The sequence below is a fragment of the Lolium perenne genome, chromosome 4, assembly GCF_019359855.2.
Source record: "Lolium perenne isolate Kyuss_39 chromosome 4, Kyuss_2.0, whole genome shotgun sequence".
Classification (NCBI taxonomy): Eukaryota; Viridiplantae; Streptophyta; class Magnoliopsida; order Poales; family Poaceae; genus Lolium; species Lolium perenne.
The window spans coordinates 181369783-181378932 of record NC_067247.2 but is presented as its reverse complement, the minus strand read 5'-3'; the positions used below and the strand labels follow the sequence as shown (position 1 = coordinate 181378932).

Here is a 9150-nt window from a genome sequence, read left to right as displayed (position 1 = left end):
GGCACACATGCATCATGCCTCTCCATTTCCCTCTCTCTCACATAATTACTCCACCTTGGGAAGCCTCTCCTCCTTTGTCCCTTCCCAATGCCACAAATAAATTCAGCTTGGGTCAAATATCTCTTCCCCAAACCAGCCTCCCAACTAACCCAATCAATGAAGAGGCTACCTCCCAACCAACCCAATCAATGAGGAGGCAGCCCACCCCCTCTCCCTCTATATAAAGGGGCTTGGCAGCCCACCCCCTCCTCACTTGCTCTCACTTATCCACACCCCACTCTTTCCTCCACTCCCACACACTCTCCTCCTACCTCTCCCCACGAAATTGCTGCTCCTCCTAGCTTCATGGCCGGCCATGGCCATGAAAAGCTCTCCAAGATGAAGCTCTCCCCCTCCCTCAAGCTCCCCCTCTCCATGAGAGCATCCCTCTCCTTCTTCTCCCCAATCCTAGATGGTTTTCTCTCCTCTTCTTCTTCCTCCCTTGCTAAGTTTGGATCTTGATGCAGGTACATGTTGGTCCAAGCATGGAGAAGCTTCACCTATCCTCAGATCTGAAGTTCTTGACCAAAATTCGTCCAAAACCTTGCAGTAATTTCTTTCATCTTGCTGTTTCAGATTCTGGTACGAACTTGTAAAATCCACCAAAACTCGCGTACAGCTCCAAATCGAGTGATCCAAAATTCCACGGTTAGCTTATGAAAAGATCTACAACTTGGCGTTGGTTTCATCCTCAAATTCATAGCAGATATTCCTAAGTAATTAAAGTTCTGAAAACATGCTGTTTCACTGTTTGTTAGATTTGTTTAGTTTTACAAAACCTTTTTGAGCAAACTCAACTGGGGATGAAAGCCCTCTCCATTAGCTTCATTTTGCCGTTGGTCTCACCTCAAATAACCACATAGAATTGAAATGATTCATAGATCAATTTCTGGTCAGATCTGACTTTGTCTGTTTATACCATGAGCTTGGAGATGAATTTGCGAGTGAAACCAATTGCATTAGAACCGTATTGTCAATACCTTTCAGATGCAATTGACCTCATATTTTTAGGATTTTTCTACAATTTTTGGCATACAGATCTTGTTTTCTGTACAGTCAGATTCAAGCAAGGTCCTAAAATTGTAGGTTCAACCTTTTTGAGTGATTCCAATTGGGTTAGTCTTGTATTAGTACTGGCTATCTAGGAAAAATATTATTAGTCTCTGTTCATAGATATTTGTTGCTGTTAGTAATGTTTATGTGTGACATGCATTGTTGAAACAAAACTTTTCGGTTTATCTAAAACCCTTGACCAACTCTTTTTAGTAGAGGTGGGCAACCTTTGTTTTATGCTTGCAAAACAAAACCTCTGCAACCTAACATTAGCTCTTTTGTTTTGCTTAAGTTTTCAAATGATGTGGAATATGGTTTGCTTCCTATTTTGGTTGTAGTGTTATGGGAACAAATTAAGTTAGGAAAACTGTTTTCTACTTTTCCAAAAATGTTTGAAAATGCTTTGTGAATGTATTTGATGTCAAACTAATGCACTTGTCCTCTTTAGGATGTTATCTACCAGGGGATATTTGGTTTATACCATGGTGATACCCGAGAGAGGCAATTGCTAAGTTGTGATGCACTCATACCTTTACTAGGTAAATAAATGGGGTTTTCTAAACTAAAACTCTTAAAGTTGTTTTGTGGTATCTATAGGTCCTTAGTATGTTATACCTTGGCTGCATGGTTAGTTGTTGATTGATGAATGTTGTCTTGTTGATGCAATGTGATTGATTGTGTTCCTTTTATATTTTCCGGCGATAGATGCGAACAATTCCGGAGAAGAAGAAGTGGAATCGGACGAGGATTTTATTTATATTGTTGGGATTCTTATATTTATGGAGTTGAAGAAGTCCGGGGACAAATAAGCCAAGGAAAGCCATCTTTTGATCTCTGATATGATGTCTCTTTGGATGTCATCTTGTGCTATCAATAGCATCTTGGTTCTATGTGTGATGATCTCCATATTGTTGTCATCTATGCTTGGATGCAAGCATGGTACCTCTAGTAGTTTTATCTTGTCAAGGTCTTGGTAATTGGTTGGGTGTATGGTATCATGGCCATTGCTATCCAACTTGTTTTCTATATTTAGCTTGAATATGTTCCACCTCGGGACAAGATTCATACTACATCCCTTCTAGTGTAGATGTATCAATACCATGTTTTTGGTGTATTCTCAAATTGTGATGAGTATGCCTGATTCCCTTAATGGTGTTGGTGTTGGTCAATTCTCATCCCTATCTATTGATTGGGTTAGATAGCACCACAAATCTGAAAGTATATTTTCCTCTTGTGTTGTCATAATACATGCTTAGCTCAAGCAAGTATGATCCACTCCAATACCTCTTTTTCATACCCTCAATGGCGTGATGACCCTCATCTCGGCCATAGTGCTGTATTAGTTCAACTCATGAAACTTTAGGTTGGGAACCCCTCAAGGTTTACCTTGTTGTAAATGTTTATGAAAACCTTGGGTAAGATAACCTTACCCAAGTGTATGGTTTATGAAGGCAAAAAGGATCTTGTCAAAGATGATTGAGAAAAGGAATGTGTGTGTGACTTGGGTTTTGAGAAAAACGACACATGGTTCTTTGTATTCGCCCGGAACAACTAAACAGCGCAACCATAGCTACTCCAACGTGGGCACGGGGCTTAACTTGACGTTTGTTCTTCTTAGCATGAGGCACCGCACAACTATACAAGGGTACGGTTACCCCCGAGTCCGGGTTGTCATGGTTGGGACAATAGTATAACGGGAGGCCTTCGGGGCTGACCCGTCCGGAAGACTCTATGGGTCTCCTGGCTTGGCGGTGGAGCCACGCTCAAGAGGAGGTGAGCTGCCACGGTGCCGGGGAGGTACATACTCCATAGGGTAGGACCTCGTGTTAAGTCGAATGGGCGAAAGGTTATGTCCGGGTATCCGTCGTGGCATATGTCGTTATGCGGGGATGATGCCCACACGATAGGTATCCGGATAGTTGTGGTGAAAGTGTGCAAACTCTGCAGAGTCAAAACTATTCGAATAGCCGCGTCCGCGGTCATGGACGGTTGGGATGGCCGTTACAGAGCTGTGTCGAGTTTTGGTTTTGAAAATGATTTCCAAAGGAAATGTGTATTGGAAGTACCGGAAGGGTACGGGAAAGATGTTGTGCCGACCATGTGGAGATGGTCGAGGAAAATGAAACAAAAGCGGGTGACCCTTCCTAGTGTTTTCATGTAGAGGAACTCTTCTTCAATAGAGAAATAGAGATGTCTCAGATAAATTCTTGGAGTGTCCCCTTCGATTGAGAAGTTGGGATGCTATCTCCACCAAAAACATCTCTTCTCTTCCACATGCTAAATCCACAAGAGAAACTACTCTTCCTCTCTTGTCTTCTTTAGTTAGAATTGTTATCACCTTCTTGATGGTTTGCGAGTACAATTCAAATGTACTCACGGCTTTGTCCCTGGCTATTTACTTGGCCAGACTTGAAGGAGTTCGACAGATGAAGAAGGAGTTGGCGACGTCTATGCGAGCTAGGAACGTCTTCCCAGTCAGTTGCCTGTAGGGTTATGGCAGATAACTTGGGTACTGCGCTGCTGAAGTGATGATGCTACTCTGATGTTTAGTTAGGCCCTTCGAGGCTATTATGTATTTATCGGTCATGTGACCATGTTGTAATTTTCTTATTCCGCTTTGTAATTGGATGGTGTAATTTGATATCAGTTCGGTTATGTGTTCACGGCGCACTGATCATGGGATCGTGAACTGTATACATAACAGGGAATTTCGGACCGTTAGTCCGGGGTCCCCACACGCCCCCCGGTTGTCTCACTCCTTACTCTCGTTATCTTGTTGATTCCTTTACTTGTTGCACTCGTCCGATATTCATTGTAGGATCACCCCCATTGCTAAAAGTCACACATTTACCTTCCGTTGCATAAAACTTGAAAAAGACTAAAACTTGCCGTAGCGCCATTCACCCCCCCTCTTGTTTGCTACGATCCATTCAAGTGGTATCAGAGCAAGGTTTTCTTGCTCGGGCTTTACCGCCTAAGAAATGGCCGAACAAGAGGAGGATAAGAATGGGTCACCTTCCCTTGTGCCACCCGCTCCATCATCGCCCATCGATTCCACGACAGCTACGTTGGATGACCTCAAGAAATTGGAGTCATCCATCGTTGCCCAAATGAAGGCGATGATGATGGAGTTAGTTGTACAAAAACCAAACCCTCCACCAAAAGCAAGTGCCGAGGATCCGCCACCAAAAGCTAACACTCTTCCTCTTGTTGATTTTGTCGCGGAAGTGACAAAAGATTCACAAAAGGAAGGGGTTGGGGATACCGGCACTTCAACAAAAGGGAAGGATGATGACACACCGGTTGCGGAACGTCAAGGGGGTTATCATGCGGTGCCACCACCAAATGATTACACCATCAACGTTCCGATACCAATGCCGCATATCTTGTCGCATGGTTCACCGCCGTTACTCGGGTCAAACAACTTTGAGAATTGGCAATTCTTAATGCGTTCTCATGTGCGCAGCGCTTCTACCGAGCTTTGGTGTATCATTGAGGAGGGCTATTCACCACGAGATCCCAAGAAATTGACAAGAAGAGATGTGGTGGATGACCAACTCAACGCCACTGCCATCAACATGATTCATATGGCCATCACCCCCAAGGACCGTGCTCATATCCGCTCGCTCAAGACCGCCAAGGAAGCATGGGACAAACTTGAGAAGCTCTTCCTCGGCAATGCAAGCATCCAAAGCTCTCGTTTTGATGAAGTGAACAACATTGCCGACAATTTCGTCATGATTGAAGGAGAGACCCCCGAAGAAATGTATCGGCGCCTCATCGCTCTTGCCGTACAAATGCAAGATCTTGGAGCAATGTTCGTGGATGACCATTGGATCAAGCGCAAGTTCTACAATGCTCTCCTCCCTTATGAGGAAGTGAAGTTGACGGCCATCTGCCAAAACGCCTCCTTCCGTGCTATGACATCCGATGAAGTCCTTAGCGAGGTCATCGCTTTGGACATCTCCAAGAAGAATGCGGAGGATCTTGTTGCTAGCGCCCACAACTCCCGCAAGCCCAACCTTGCATTAAATATGTAGGTGCATGAAGCTAGTGAAAGTGATGAGGATCCCGTTGAGTGGGGTTCGGATGATCTCAAGCTCAACTACCATGAGCACATGGCTCTCGCCGCCAATAAGTTTTGGGATGGAAACATGTCCCGAAACACAAGACCAAGAAGATCACGTGATTCTCCAAGAAGACTCTCCAAGAGCCCAAGAGAAGGGACAAAGGGAAGAACATGCTACAATTGCGGTGACAAGAATCATTTTGTCGCGGATTGTATGTTTGAGAGAAGAGAAGATCATGGTGGAAGCCTTATCCCAAAGGATAGGTACAAGCCACTCTCCACAGGATTCTCCAAGTTCTCCCCAAGGTCCGATGACGACAAGGTCTCCTGCAACAAGAAGCCTAAAGCCTTCATCATTTGAGAAGAGTACTCCTCCGATGAAGATGGAGAGCATGAGGACAAGCGCTCCAACAAGGAAGGAGAGGGAGTGGCCGCCATCGCCATTTCCACTCCCTCTACCTCCCTCTTTGACTCTCCTAATGAGAACCTCGTCACCAACAATGCACGTTGCCTCATGGCAAAGGTATCCACGGAGGTAAAATCCCCTTCCAAACCATCATCTTCGACTAATGCCTCATATATTGATGATGCCACGAGTCTCACCGTTAAACGTGAGATTATGGGTTTGGATTCCTTGGATTCTTTTCTCACTAACATGAAGGGGGACACCAAGATTCATGTTGGGCTCTCTTAGCCCAACTTGGTGCGGCACAAGATCTTATTGAGAAGAGGGAGAAGTTGGAAAGGGAAGCGTCCTTTGAGCTTGCCAATCTCAAGGAGGAGCTTGATGATGAACGGAATCTTCGCATGTCTCTTGAAGCTAGTGTCATTGTTCTGGAAGACAAGAATGAAGCTATTGTTTCTCGTCTCACCAAGGATCGAGACCATGCTCTTGAGTTGGTTGGTGACCTCAAGAAGAAGATGCTCTCGCTCGAGGAAGCCAACAAAGGAAAAGATGATGAAGTCCCCGATTCTTCCCATGATGAGCTTGTGGATCAAGTAACTTCCTTGAGGAGGCACAATGCTCTCCTCTTGGAAGTCAATGCTCTTCAAGAAGAAGCCTTGGATGAGTACTATCGCTTGTTCAAAGAGAAGACATCATGTTGCAACCATGAAGAAGAAATTGCCGCTCTTGAGATCACCAAGGCCAAGCTATTGAGTTTGAGTAGCAAGCAAGAAGATTCGTTGGTGGAGTGTCTCCGTATGAGCAAGGAGAAGGATACGTGTTGTGATCATGAGGAGCAAATAGCCACCTTGAAGAGAAGGGAAGCCAAGCTCATGGAGATCAACTCCATGCAAGAAGAAACCTTGAAGGAGTACTTTCCTTTGAGCAAGGACCGTGCATGTTGCACTCATGAAAGTGACATTGCCAAGATGGAGAATGCCAAGCGCATGCTCATGAAGATGAACGCTCTCCAAGAAGAATCTTTGATGGAACACTTCCGGGTGAACAAGTCAGGAGGTCCAAGTGTTCGATATTTGCCATCCACACCCGGAGCATGAAGATGAAGTCAATCGCTTGAAGGCCAAGGTTGATAGACTCCAAGTTCAAGCCAAGTACTTGGAAGGAATCATTGAAGCAAAAGATGGATCCAAAGAGGGCTCGTGCAATGGAGGAGGAGTGGCTACCAAGCCAAAGAGAAAGAGGAAGAAGAGGACCAAGAAGAAGATGAACAAGAAGAACATGGAGACCAACCACGAAGGGAGCAATGCTAGCTCAAGAAGGGATGGAGTACCCAACTCCGCCTCGACGGGTTTCGCCGGCTCTAACAACCCTTCTCATGTTCTTTTTGTTGATTACTATGGACGTATTCGTGCTCGCTTTATTGGTCCTCAAAAGGACAATGTTGATTGGACTATTTGGGTTCACAAACCCCTTGTTACTAACATGCTAGGACCCATTGAAAAATGGGTACCTAAATCCAAGACTTGATTCCTTGTAGGACTATGCTTCCGGTGGCGCTAAATGGGTCGTTGATAGTGGAGCCACAAGTCATATGACCGGAAGCAAGGATATTGTTGTCGACCTCATGCCTTCTCTATCTACCGTTTCATATGGCGACAACACGTGCTCTAAGGTATTGGGTCTTGGCAAGGTGGTGGTAACACCCGACATCTCACTTGTGAATGTCCTCCATGTCGAGACCCTTGGTTACAACTTACTCTCCATTCATCAAATTGCTCGTATGGGACTATGCAGATTCTTTGATGAACATATGGTGGTCCTCTTGTGGAGCAAGACACTCAATGTAGCTTTTGTTGGATACGTAGAGAACGGTTTGTATGTTGTTGATTTCTCCAGAAAGACAACATCTTCCGCTCTTTGCCTATTCGCCAAAGGTGACAAGGGTTGGTTATGGCATCGCCGACTAGCCCATGTCAACATGAGGACTTTGCAAAGTCTCCACAAGGGTGGCCACATTCTCGGACTAAAAGAAGATGTCTATTTTTGCAAGGATCGTGTTTGTAGGGCTTGCGTACAAGGGAAAATGCATGGAGCTCCTCACAAGGCCAAGACTATCATCTCTACCACAAGATGCTTGGAGCTCCTACATGTTGATCTCTTTGGTCCACCATCTCATGAAAGTCTTGGAGGAAAGAAGTATTGCCTCGTCATCGTTGATGACTATTCACGCTATTGTTGGGTATTCTTCTTCAAGTACAAGAGTGAGACTCAACGGACCATGATGGAGTTTGCCAACCAAGTTCAACGCAAGTATGACAACAAGATTCTCGCAATAAGGAGCGACAATGGAACGGAGTTCAAGAACTACACATTGGATGACTTTCTCGGCGAGGAAGGAATCGAACACCAATACTCCACGCCATATACTCCCCAACAAAATGGGGTCACCGAAAGGAAGAATCGAACCTTGATCGAAGCCGCTCGAACCATGTTGATGGAATACAAGTCTAACTACAATTTTTGGGCGGAAGCTATCTCTACCGCTTGCCATGCTACTAATCGCCTCTACTTTCGCAAAGGTCTTGAGAAGACACCATATGATATCCTCACCGGCAACAAACCTAATGTGTCATACTTCAAGTTCTTTGGATGCAAATGCTACATACTTGTCAAGGACACGCGCCTATCCAAGTTTGATTCAAGAGCTCAAGAAGGAATTTTCGTTGGCTATGCTACGGATTCTCACGCCTATAGAGTCTTCAACAAGTCAAGTGGACATGTTGTAGAATCTTGTGATGTGATGTTCGATGAAGATGATAGATCTTTGGAAGAGCGAAGTGCTTCTTGTGAGAAAGGAGATGCAATTCCCCCGGATACCATAGGAAGGATGGGTGTTGGCATTCGCCTACCTCAAACGCTACCTTCTATGAGTACCGGGGAAGGACCAAGTTCCACCCAAGTGGAGCCATCTACACCACAAGGCCAAGCGTCTTCCATTGATCTAACAAATGCAAGTCAACCTCTACAACAACCTCAAGTTCAACCTCAACCTCAAGTTCAACCTCGACATCTACAACAACAATCAAGTCCAAGTTCACCTCAACAAGCTCAAGAACGACATACACCGCAAGCTCGTCTACCTCAACACCCAACATCAAGTGACCAAGGTCAAGCTTCAAGTTCTTCTCCGAGTGGTTCGGGGAGAGTCTTCATGGACAATAATATTCCCTATATCCCCGAGCCATCCGGATCTCATGACAATGTTGCCTCTTTCAACGACAATGGAGGTCAAGGCGAGGACCTAAACCGTGATGAAGGCCAAGAGGACTCACAAGAACCATCTTCTGGTGACCCTGCATACCACTGCATGTTGTAGTATGCCAGTCGTTGATATAACATTCACGAAGTACCATTCCGCAAATATTACATCCCTCAGAGTAGTACAACAGAACATAGCAGGTCCATAACTCATTCATTTATTATTACAAGCATAATGTACATATCATCTCGGAGCTCCTCTTGGGTCCTAAGAGGGATACCCCTGGGTTCGAGGCGAACCCATCTTAACTTACAATATAGAAGT

The 9150-nt window shown here is 45.0% G+C and overlaps 1 long non-coding RNA gene across 1 annotated transcript; it reads left to right on the top strand.

The window, feature by feature from the left end:
* Positions 1–248: 248 nt before the first annotated feature.
* On the top strand, positions 249–2412 carry LOC127294483 (uncharacterized). The gene is made up of 3 exons (XR_007846664.2): positions 249–588; positions 1541–1631; positions 1798–2412. It is a non-coding gene; the product is annotated as an uncharacterized lncRNA (long non-coding RNA).
* Positions 2413–9150: the final 6738 nt, after the last annotated feature.